Source organism: Haliotis rubra, unplaced genomic scaffold, assembly GCF_003918875.1.
Source record: "Haliotis rubra isolate DU_JTF1 unplaced genomic scaffold, ASM391887v1 Scf1621, whole genome shotgun sequence".
NCBI lineage: Eukaryota > Metazoa > Mollusca > Gastropoda > Lepetellida > Haliotidae > Haliotis > Haliotis rubra.
Genome location: NW_025765583.1, coordinates 103,744 through 116,885, shown reverse-complemented (window position 1 = coordinate 116,885; position 13,142 = coordinate 103,744). Strand labels below are relative to the sequence as shown.

General features: G+C 40.6%; 1 long non-coding RNA gene across 1 annotated transcript; it reads right to left on the bottom strand.

Annotated features, from left to right (window-relative positions):
• Positions 1 to 3,300: 3,300 nt before the first annotated feature.
• On the bottom strand, positions 3,301 to 12,735 carry LOC124271685. Its single transcript, XR_006897106.1, has 3 exons — positions 12,608 to 12,735; positions 4,383 to 4,733; positions 3,301 to 3,322 (listed from the first exon to the last, which is right to left on the bottom strand). It is a non-coding gene; the product is annotated as an uncharacterized LOC124271685 (long non-coding RNA).
• Between the last annotated feature and the right edge of the window lie 407 nt (positions 12,736 to 13,142).

The following is a 13,142-nucleotide window of genomic DNA, read 5'->3' as shown; positions in this document are numbered from 1 at the left end:
CCAGAAATGGGCTTCACACATTGTACCCATGTGGGGAATTGAACTCGGGGCTTCTGCGTGACGAGCGAACACTTTAACTACTAGGCTTCCTCACCGCCTCGGAAAGAAAACAAGGGAAGGAACCCAAAACTAAGCAGTTAGAGCTAAAACATGTAACGTCACATCGGCAGTATTTCAGTCATATCTGTTGGTTCGCTGAAAACCAAGGATCGGTAGCATTGTTAAATTTGAACCCGACCTCAGCGTGTCAGTCACAATTAAGTGACGCAACTCTATACAGATCCACAGATCACTATAGCGGGGTGTCCTTATTGATATCAGCTGGATATCAGTTACACGTGGTACAATGGACTTTAACGTACAGATTCTAGTCCTTGTGTTGGGTTGAGTTCCACCCGAGGTTCGAACCCACACACTCAGAGTCAGGCATCTAATCACCAGCACACAAAGTCAGCGATCTAACCCACTCAGCCATCGCGGCTTACACGAGAATAGAAGTCTGAAAACTGGTAGTCCAGATCACGTAGTTTGTGTACCCCTCTGATGAGTGAAAATTGCACGGCTGCCATCGTACAAAAGATATGAATACAAAATGTCATTTCGAAAGTGGTAAAATGTAAACAAATTTAGAATTACACTTTCTCAGTGTCTTACTCTCAGTGGGTTTGAATCCCGGATGGGACTCCATCCTTAGAATCTTTACTGAGAAAGTGTAATTCCAAATATAACTCATTACATATGACCACTTTCTGAAAGGCTGTGTGTATTCAATGTTGTCAGGTTGTATTATGGAGCCAAGTCCATTTGATCCAGCTGCAGAAATGCCTGGCCTATGACCTTGTCCACGCCACGAACAGGCCACTTCAGCTGATCCAGAGGAGCAGTTAAAGCTCCCCCTGTACAGTCGGACTTGAACCACCACCCCCCTCCCACCGTCTTGGCGCACCCCCAGCAGTCCTTGTCCCAGGTACAGAATCTCCGCGGCTTGTCACTGTCATCAAAGGCATCATCCCCCCACTCATAGTCTCTGGAAAAGACGCGGAGGAGATTAATCTGATAGTCAGTTGCCTCCGTTGTCAACGTTGTACTTTCCAAAGTACACACTGGCAACAGTAGGAGTCCCTTCTACAACGTTGTAGATGTTCCACTGGTATTGGTTGTAGACGTTGAGTTGGTAGATGGTCTCCAGTCCGGAAGTACTCGCAGTTGACGTCGCCGAAGCCGTGTTTGTACTCCTCCCACGTCCTGTTGTAGCTGATGCCGGGGCACCAGGATGGGACAGGGTTGTCCCTCCTGAACACCCACACCGCCCCCCGCGTTACAGTTACAGTACACGGTGAAGGCGACAGGAGAGGTTGCCGGCTGCACTTTATAGAACCCAGTGCCCGTCACGCCTGGAAGGCTCTGTACCCTCTTTGCAGCCTGGAATAATGATATATGATGTCTACTGAACTTTGTTGTATTTTCTGCACATCAAAGCTACAAAGCAGTTCTACCGTTGAAAGATTTAGTCTGAATCGTGAGTGTGAGTGAGCGTGTGAGTTTAGTTTTTACGCCGCAATATTACAGCTTTTTGGCGGTGGTCTGTAAATGCTTGAGTCTAGACTAGACAATCCAGTGACCAACAGCATGAGCATCGATCAATTGGGAATACGATGACACGTGTCAACCAGAGTCAGAGAGCCTGACCACCCGATCCCGTTACTCGCCTATTACGACAATCATGGGTTACTAAAGACCAGTTCTCACCCGGAACTTCACGGGTCTAGTCCGAATCGTAAGCATGTGTATATGAATCAATAGTCAAAAGTGGTCACGATAAGGTCAGCGTATCCTTCCAAACCTTTTGACTCCCGTTACAAAATACACGAAGAGGCAAGTCATCCATGAAACTGTCGTTGCTTAACTGTATAAGGTATTCATACATCTGCAGTATAGCGTATGCCACACAATAGACAGTCACTTCAATGTGAGATTTAAAGAAGAGGCATTTTTGTGCCCCAACCCCGTCATATAAAGGAATTGTTATACCACCGTCATTTACTGTCAAAATTATAATTTAAAACCCCAAAACATCTTTAAAATAATTGGGAATCTTTGCTGGAAGACGCGTCCAACTATACCATGAGGATATGCTTATGAATCACTTTCAATAGGGGCGGTGGGGTGGCCTAATGGTTAAAGCGTTCGCTCGTCACGCCGAAGGCCAGGTTCGATTCCCCACATGGGTACAATGTGTGACGCCCATTTCTGGTGTCCCCACCGTGATATTGCTGTAACATTGCTAAAAAGCGGCGTAAAACCCAGCTCACTGACTCACTTTCCAATAGTGGTGATACAACGTGTCATCTTAAAGAGAAAGCTCTGTCTGCATCAGAATACACTTGAATTTTATTCATATTCGACACAGATGTGAATTTTTGTACCATGTACGTGTTGACCTTTTCTCATCAATGTCGTCCAGCACTAGACTAACATTCACTCGTCAACTTGTTCCTGCTTTGTAATCACTTCCTGCCTGCCCGACCGTCCGGAACGGTCTTTTTCATCTCGGATCACTTCCTGCCTGCCCGACCGTCCGGAACGGTCTATTTTCATCTCAGATCACTTCCTGCCTGCCCGACCGTCCGGAACGGTCTATTTTCATCTCGGACGGTCAAATTTCAAAAGTAGCCTGTCCGGTGGTCTGGTAGATGTTTTTACCCCTAACAGTAAGTATTTCATAACCTCAGACAGGTTCTCTTGTCGTCAGTTTCAGGTGTTTAAGGTAATACTATTATGATAATAATGTTACACTATTTACGATTGAACAGTTCATTTTACAATAACCAATCACAACACCTGTACTTTCAGTTTACCTAAACTCTGTGCATTGCCTGTTAGTGCTATGTAGTTCATTGCGATGCCTACGAACAGTAAAGTATTTGGGAGTTTTAAACACTGCTTAATAGTTCTTACACTGCTGTTTGTCTGTTTTCCAACGCTGTATTCAGCAATATTTCAGCTACATGATTCGAAATAATACACAAAATAATCGTGTTTGGACCCGACAATCTATTAACATCGATCTACGCAATCAGGATACGATAACATGTGTCAGCAAGCCTGTCCACCTGATCCCATTAGTCGCCTCGTACGACAAGCATAGGTTGCTGAGGATCCATTCTAGCCCGGATCTCACAGGTGTATTTCATTGCTACAAACAGTACGCTATCAATACTTACTGTAAATATATCTGCCACAGTACTGTCCTGCATATCCAGGAATACAGATGCAGATGGTTCCAGTCAAGTACCGCCATTTTACATGGATTCAAGGCTCTCTGAAGATTAAGAGTTAAGGAACATGAACACCCATTACATGTCTACAGAATTCAGGGTAATTACAACATCTGTAAGCAATGCAGCGGGCACGGTCGGTTGGGCGTACAACCCTAGGTCACTAGATTATAGTCAGTGTGTGAGTGAGTTTAGTTTTACGCCGCACTCAGCAATATTTCAGCTATATGGCGGCGGTTTGTTAATAATCGAGTCTGGACCAGACAATCCAGTAATCAACAGCATGAGCATCGATCTGCGCAATTGGGAACCAATGACATGTGTCCACCAAGTCAGCGAGCCTGACCATTCGATCCCGTTATTCGCCTCTTACGAAAAGCATGGGTTACTGAAGATCAATATTCTAACCCGGACATTCACGGGTAGGTCACTAGATTATAACGGTTTACTCAGCAGTTTGCAGATTTATTTCGTCGCCTTTAATCAATCAAGTCTGGACAAGGCATTCCAGTGATCATTGGAATGTGATGTCTTGCAAACGACCAAGTCACAGAGGCTGACCGTGATTTCTTTAGCCGCGTCGTATGACAGGCAAAGATTGCTGGAAAAGAAAGGTATAGGTTTGCTTTGGACGACAGACATACGTTGGTGGGGACATCAGACGGGGACGGCAGGCATAGGTTGGTGGGGACATCAGACGGGATGTCAAGCATAGGTTGGTGGGGACGTCAGGCTGGGGACGATAGGTATAGGTTGTGGGGACGTCAGGCATAGGTTGGTGGGGACGCCAGGTATTGGTTGGTTGGGCCGTCAGGCTGAGGTCGGCAGGCATATGTTGGTGGGGACGCCAGGCATAGGTTGATGGGGAATACAGACGAGGACGACAGGCATAGGTTGCTGGGAACGACAGGTATAGCTTCGTGGGGACGATGCCTCCTTCTCTCGTATGTTTCAACGAAGTAGCGACACGTGTTTCACTGTATATATTCCTGCCACGTCATTTTGACTACCCGTTATGTGAACACAATACGACTCGCTTGACAACAACCAACACAAACGACGCTTATTTTAACATATATATCATCAATATATGAAGTCATATACCAAAGCATCTTTGCGTTGTAAATGTCTACATCCGTTCTTTGAAGTCATCCCACTACATCCTGAGCTGGACACGTCGCCAAGAATGTCGCACGTCACTGCACCGTCATCCCTCTTGCACGCGTTGACAGAGAAGCACCCGTATGTACGTGCGCATATCATTGCGCACTCGACGGCGTTCGTGTAGTAGTGGACTGGAAGGGGTCGATGGGATATACCACTTGGAGGCTACACCCGGGTAATCCAATGAAGTGCGCCATGTCCATACTGGTATAAACAACGATTGTATCGAAGACCAGCAGAGACGCTATGATCAACTGACCATGATTGGTTGGAATGTATTTTACCATCATCCTGTAAAAACAAAACAAAATAATTTATCTTGAACAAACATAATCACGCTCTTCCGCGTAGTGAGTGAATACTGTCTTAAACCGGAAATCAGGAATGATGTCTGATGCAAATCCTTACATGTGTTGTTTTTTTTATATCAAAAATAAGATCATATTTTTACGTGTTTAAAGTAGCCAGCAAATTCAAAACGGTCGGTCGGGTAAAAAAGCCAAAGATTTTTTTAATAAAGACAAAATTATCTGAATAATGTTCTTGATTCTCATTTAATGTAATTCTTATTACAATTTCTCGCGTTCTTTGGACATGTGGCAGCGACTGTTTAAAAGATAAACATTTTATATGACGAGGCGGCGGTACGTTTTAGGTTCGAGTTGGAAGGAAAAGAGAAAAGTCATGTTAAGTAGTATATCGCTATAAGAGCGGGTCAAAATATAACGCAACATCGTCAAATTTCAATGATACAGTGAAGAGAACATATATACATTTCTCTGTATTATATACAAATCATTTATCTTATAGTAAATGTACTATAAATTAAAGTCAAATATTTAAAAACATATTCACCTAGATGCTTTAAGAACAATTTGTGGTAATAGATATATACAATAATTGAAGTAATCAAACTTAAATCCATAGGGCAAAGGTGAAACACTAGACGTTATGAACTGCCACGAAATGGTACCTTAGGTACATTTTGTAACTCCCGATTATATTTCTGATTTCACTCCCTTTGTGTTTCTACTTAAAAGTATTTAGTTGGGTTACTTCCAACTTATAAGTTATCAATTGCAGAAGTATGTCAAATCATGTATTGCCAACTGCCGGTAACACATGGAACAATTCATAGACTTGACTACAGGATCCACATGGTCTTCCAAACCAATTAGTCATAACATCGATGATTGTAGACGGCATTTCGACCTGCCATGGACGACTGAATATGTCAAATCAAATCTCACTCGCCTTAGACTAGGATGCAGTGCGACAGACACACCTCTGAAGACCCTTCTTGTTCCGCTGAAGACCACCCGTGAAGGTCCGGGTTAGAATTGATCTTCAGCAACCCATGCTTGTCGTAATAGGCGACTAACGGGATCGGGTGGTCAGGCTCGCTGACTTGGTTGACACATGTCATCGGTTCCCGATTGCGCAGGTCGATGCTCATGCTGCTGATCACTGGATTGTCTGGCCCAGACTCGATTATTTACAGACAGCCGCCATATAGCATGAATATTGCTGGAGTGCGGAGTAAAACTAAAATCACTCACTCACTCACTCACTCACTCCCCTGAAGACCCTTCTCGTTCCTTCTGGTCTTGATTGTTTCTCATTATGGCCACAAGCAGCACCATTAAATGAAATTCCAAACTTGTATTTCATGGGAGGTAACCTCAACTCTGGAAATCCTTAGAAACCGCAGGATTCTCATTTGTTATTGTGTGCATTGCTGGAGAGGTGTTTATACAAGTAGCAAGACATGTTTACCTATGCAGGCGGTGTGTAGGTTTACGGAAATACATATGTTTAAACCAAATGTTAGCAAAGCATCATAAGTATTATGATAGAAAATAACCACGTTAAATGCAAAAAGATTTGAATCTGCAAATTTCTATCACAATACGGGCTCAGGACCACCAGCAACCTGTAAAGACCACAGGATTTCTAGTATAATATTGTAGGCTGTATGGAAAACCATATGTGTTTGTTCACTTTATAGTCAACATATTTCATGATATTTGTTGTGCCATTTCTCTGTGTGTTTCGAACATTGTTGGTGCTCTGACAATAAAATAAAATATTTAAATACTGTAAACCATCGGTCGAATAAAATGTTTCGATTGGACTGTTACGTATAATGAAACAGGGTTAAGAGACGTTTAGTTGAGAGCCATTTTGGACAGTGTCAGCAATGGTTTAATGAGCATCCAGTAGAAACAAATAATGGCTACAAAGTTAAGATTTAGGAAAATACAATTAAACATATTGAGGCAACAATACCACTAAAGGGAGTCCTGCTTTTTAACACTTCCATGGAGGGTCGTTTCATCTCTATGGACCAATGCGTCAATCGTATTGATTCTGCGAATCATACATTTGTGCGTACATGTATATACATTAACAATGGGGCGTCTGTAAATCGATTCTACAAACTGGTAGAAGTACGCGTTCAGTGGCAGTTTCGTTTAACGTTGCACAGTCTGATTAGCAGACAATAGAACAGGTAAAACAGTTCCAACATGTTGACAACGAAAACTTTCTGGTCGTCACAGATCAACGGCAAGAGTACACGATCGATTGTGCTGTAAACTGTAGTATGAGTTACGTGTCAGACCAGTAATCGACGAAACAAATCTAAAGAGATAGTGTTTTTAAATAAACGTAACACAGATATCACATGAAACGTTTATGTAGAAACAACAACAGGACGGCACATGCAAACTTCATTCAATACGTAACATCATCCTCGATAATCTCCAGGGTATACGTTACGATCACTCTCCACTATCCCTGGATGCATCCACGGTTTGGGCGCGATGATTTTATTACCTCCCTTTGCTGGCTCCGCATTCTCACAGTAGCCAATCAGCTTAGCCGCCGTTACATCCCAGCTTGCCAGTGTCAACAAAGATAGCAGTGGCAGTCGCGAAGGTTTGTTCGTAGTGCCACTCAGATTGTTTGGGAAATCATACAGACATATTGACAGATTTGAAACTTTAAAACATATATGAAAAGGACTCCTTCTACCTCTTTCAGAATACCTCTGCATCAATCGTGTTTGCCAAGCATATAAACGGTTAGATAATTTAAGAAGCGAAAGTGAGTTGTGATTGGTTCGCTCAACTTCCCAGCGTAGACACCTGATTGGATAAAAGAGCCAGCAAAGGGAGGTAATAAAATCATAAAAGCCGTGGATCCATCAGAATATAGTGGAGAGTGATCGTAACGTATACCCTGGAGATTATCGAGGATGACTCTATCATGCAGATGTGTCCAATTATAAAAGATGTTTGAAATTTGATTTGATAGTGCATGAGGTTCGTGAAATTGAAGATGTTCGTCACAAAGGTTCGTGGAAAAACTGACAAGTTGTAGTTTGATGGTTTTCAACTTAGCTTCAATCAGGTTTCCTTTACACCAGCCCATGCTGTATATACAAGAAGGAAAATGCCTCCATAATGAAACTATACCTCGAAAATCTTTCACTAGGGCCTCAGGAGACATTGACAAATGTACTCATGTGAAGTCCCAATTGTGATGACATTCAGCTGCCAGAACAATGTACAGATTTGACCACACGCTCCAGACACATCTCTGGAGACCCTGTTCCGCGGGTCTATGTACGAGGATACTACTCCTTGTTTCTCAATATGACCAAAACACACCACGAAAATGGCATGTCTTCTCATGTGAAGTCCCAATTGTGATGCCATGATCATTCCAGCGAACAAAAAGTCATAAACATAGTTTGCACCAGATTTATACTTAAAATACCCCAACAGCTGACTCTGTTTCAATAAAGTTTCAATAAAACCCAAGCCTACTATTCATGATCAACAGCTGTCACTTATATTTAAACTTCCTGTGGAATACAGGCCAGTGTATACAGTGAAGGATCCAAGAATCCAGGCCACAACATTACTGATTACGGGATCCGTGTGCACAGTTCCAAAGGCCAAACACAGAGGATCCGCCTACGTTCAGGTTAATCAGAATTCACTGCTGAACTATCAGGGTAAGTCACTCAACCTGATACAGGGACAGCCGGACAGACTTGCTAAGTGCACTTCAAGCCATCAGCGGCAGGAACTGAAACTCTGGACCAAGGGTTGTCAATGATATTCTAAACAAACATATCTAATCAAGGTGGGCACATATTGGATCTTACTCAGATATTCATGAAAATGGACAAGCAGACACGGGCGAAACATGCTCTAGCAAAAGCGGAAATAACAGAGATAAAAGGCCAAGTCAATGTCCAAAAAATGGCAAGCCCAATAGGACGCAAATTAGACAGGCAGGTGGCTCCACAAACGTTGACCCAAATTCCACAAAGTTGACGAAACAGGAAAGAACCCAAACACATAGTTTTCTTCATTTCAGTGTTGATAATAACGTCTTCAATTCAAAGCCATATTTACGGATGCAATGTTCATAAAACGTAGGTTGGGTCCCCAGTTGCAGTTTTTAAAAAGTTCTTCATGGTTTTCAACTCCCATATTTTCAAACCGTACAGTACAATTGTGCTGGGTATAGCATAAAATATTAAAATGCAATAAAAATATAGATATGGCTTGAACATGTTTGAAGAACACCACCAAGTATTTTTTTTTGGCTAGTGAGATAGTATTCCTCACATGAAAACTTGAGCATAATAAGACGCATTGATATTTATAAATGGTAACATATTTCATGTTTACAAAATATTCCTTCATTTTAAGTACAACAATTCTGGTATTGTTCAGCTGGACAGTTATATAATGATTTAAAAAAATGTGTGGTGATACGTTTTGCTGTCTATAAGCAGTGTTAGCAAATTAGGCAAGTGCGTTTGTTCAAAATTGCCTCAAACAGCAGAAAATGGGTACCGGGTGAGATAAGTCATGTCACAAAATAACCTTCTAGCGCCTCACAGGCAGCTTGGGTTATCCGGGGTAATAATTATCAGATTCTGATAACAGCGTCCAGTGAGCAACTAGTCAGATGGATACTAGGCGCTATATAAGTGAATTATTATTAATATTATGGGCAAAAGGTACAATAGTATTGGCGAGTAATGGGAGTACAGGGAGAAACAGTAGTTGTACTATGTCAGGGTGTAGCTGTATATCAGGTATATATGACGATTCAACGTATTGCTATTTCATTAATAGAAGTTGAAAATAGTCATGGTGTAAGCACACACCCTTCCCTTGGTCCAGGTAGGCAGTTGAATTCGTCTGATAGGCAGTTATTGATGGAAACAGTTTCACTTCAAGCCATCAGCGGCAGGAACTGAAACTGACCAAGTGTTGTCTTTGATCTTCTACACAAACATATGTAATCAAGGTGGGCACATATTGGATCCCACTCAGATATTCATTAAAATGGACATCAGACACGGGCGAAACATGCTCTAGCAAAAGCGGAAATAAAGCTTCAGATAAAAGGCCAAGTCAATGTTCAAAAATGTCAATTATTTATGGAAACAGTTTGAGGGTAATGCAGTTTTAATAAACTATAATTTGACAGATCAAATGCTTATTTCTATTGCACCCTATTTACTCTGCTTCCATGACTGGTAGTGTTCATATAAACATATCTATTATTCATAAAATCAGCCTGACAAATCTTCTCGCATGATACGGCCCAAAAGTACTTTTTGTTGAGTATGGATCGATGCAGTTTACTGAAAGTACTTAAAGGGTATCTCTGTAGTTATTTTCCATCTTTATGTTGCCCTTTTCAGACAATGTTACAATCAAGTTGTTATTCCAACCATCAGGAGCAACAGGCAAGGAATCAAATAATGTGCATTATCAATTCAAAATTTCCTGTTACCCAGAGATGTGGGCAACAATTTAGATTCCACCATGATCCCAGTTGTCTTTCTCTTTGCAGCTAACATCATGTAACTGGGCCAGTACTGGCATCGTTCTGGTCTGTACCGTTGGTACTGGCATAATGTACGACAGTATAGAGCCAGTACTGGACCAATGCCTGTTTTCCGTTAGAGGCCTGTTACAGGCAAAACTGTAGAGAACCACATATGGGTGGTTACTGTAAATACTGCACCGCAATACTGTACTGGCAAGTACTGGCCCAGTACAGGCAGTGCACTTCCTGTCTGGTGAATTGTGGAAGATTATCTCAGGACCAAGAGAGGTGGGCCAAAAGGTTGAGTGTGATATTTTCTACATTTCTGAATGTAAATTGACTTAAAGTGTCACTAAAAGTAACGGTATTTGTTGTGAATCGCTTACAGAGACTTCTTTTTCAACTAAGGTTAAGTGTTGAGCTAAATATTTAACAATAACATGCAGCATGAATTTCGCTGGGAAAAGAGCATTTTGAAACATTGCATGTATGTGTTTTAAACATATTTTATTCAAAAAGAAATGGATTGGGCACAAGTTATCCAACTTAGGAACGTCCTCTCCCAGAAGTTACATATTTCATATTTAAAGTATAAAACATTTGATAAGGGATTTGTTGAGTGAATTTACAAGATCTTTAAAGATGATGTGTATAGTAAATACAAGGATAAAACTACAAAAAATCTTTCAGCGAGCTTAATATATCTATGTACATGTTCCAATAATAATTCATTTTCATATAGTGACAATAACAATAAATCTAGATTAATATGTATACTATGCTTAACGACATCATTTACATTTACAAACAAATCTTTACGCTGCTTTGTATACAAAGAACATTCTAAACAGATAATGCCATGAATTTTCACAAGGCGACCATAAGTACAAGAAGCATCTGATCTTAAAATCATTCAAATAAATCGTAATTAAGCGGACGTGTATTGTACCTCAGTTTTGTGTGAATAATGTTAAGTTTTCTTGTACCAGACCAAAAGAATGACGGGGCTGCATTTATTTTACTTTGAATTTTCAATTTAAAACCTGCTAAAGAGTGTATGTATGTCATGTTCACGGAAAATCTGTTGACATGCCCTCATTCAAAACATAAATTCAATGTATGGCCCAGATTATAGTACTGTTTGATAAAACGCCGAAAGATTGAATCAAAAGTAAATGAAAATTTAAAAATACTTCAAAAGAGAGAATACTTCAAAGGTGAATTGAATTTGGAAACTTCTGTTGAACCAGCTCATCCAGAAGGGCAAGGAACTCTGAATCAACGAAAGAAGGATGCATCATTTTTCATCTTGTTTCCTGAAATAAACTTATATGGATAAACTTGTGTTTCTGGTGTGTTTTTCTGGAGTTTGTTTTGGTATCTGCTTGCTTTAATAGTAGAAACTGTTTTAAACTTAACCGGGCCAGTGCCGGTCAAACTGTGAAGGGTCAATTTGCAACCATTACGGCTGTGTATTGGGCCATACTACTTTGCTTGTATTGCCCCATTTCAACGCCAATGTGCAAAATAGTACACGCCTTAAATGAGCTTGAATTTCTGAATTTACTGGGGCAGTATATTGGTCCAGTTACGCGATGTTAGCTGGGTTAATGGCCTTTGTTTTCTCATGGATTCGGCTTTGTATGGTTGGTGATGTTAAACTCTTTTTGAAACAATTTCGTCAACGATCTATAAATATGTTATACCTGGCATTCCACTCTAGAAAATAGTTCAAGGTATCACTTGTATAGAACTTTTCAACCAGAATACTTGTCGATGTTAACATCAGAATCCCTTTACGTACATTTATTCGATTGTTAGATCTTATGATTATTGAAGGAAGACAAAATGTCCATTGAAAGATCGTAGGACTTGTGGCCATTATATTCATTCAGCTATTGAAAATGAAATTCATTTTACTTTTGTATGTCCATTTTATTGTGATCTACGAAACAAGTGCATATATACCAAAAGGATATCTGTCAAATTATCCTGTATCTGTTTTTATTTCTCTTCTCTCTTCAAAGACGAAGCTGTTATATTAATACTAGCTATATATGTTAAAATGCAATTTCCTAAGAAACAAATTGTTAAAGATTAGTGTATATCCAAACTTATATGTAACTCCTTTATATATGGGCCGGAGGCCTTACATGCAATAACTATTTGATTGGATTTTACCTGACATCATGTCGTATCTGTGCAAGGTGCTATAGAGAGATATGATATATCAAAACCACTTTCACTGCTTTCAGTTTGCTACCACCTACAGACAGGACCCAAGATAAAGTCATTCTTACCTCCAACGAAGACTCTGATCCTATGTAAGACCGCGCTCTAAGACTCGATACACCTTTTGGTTTATGTTGAATACCTGTTCGGTAAGGTGATTATAAAGTGGACTATACTCTCCAAAGATCGATCGTTACCAAAGCTGCTGCTCCGTTTAAGAGGGCGTCGTACGTCAGCTACAAGAATAAGATTTAACGTTTAAATCCCATGTTAATTGTATCCCAGGCGACACTGCTACATCGATTTTATGGAATCCTGTGTTAATTGCTCTTGAAAACAATTGTATGGTTTTAGTACACCATATTTCAACTAATGTTTCTGCATGTGTCTTACTTAACATATATAAGGATAAATTTTTAGCTCACAGTTCTGCCGAAGAAAATCAGCATTTTACGCTGCTTTCAAAAATAAGTATTTGGTTTAATTCGTGGGTCATCTCAACACTTCCCTGCCTTGGACCAATCAGTATCAAGCACATGTTGCTTCAGTCTAAGTAAACTTAGACTCAGTATTATTCGTTACACTGCTATACTGGGTCTGGAG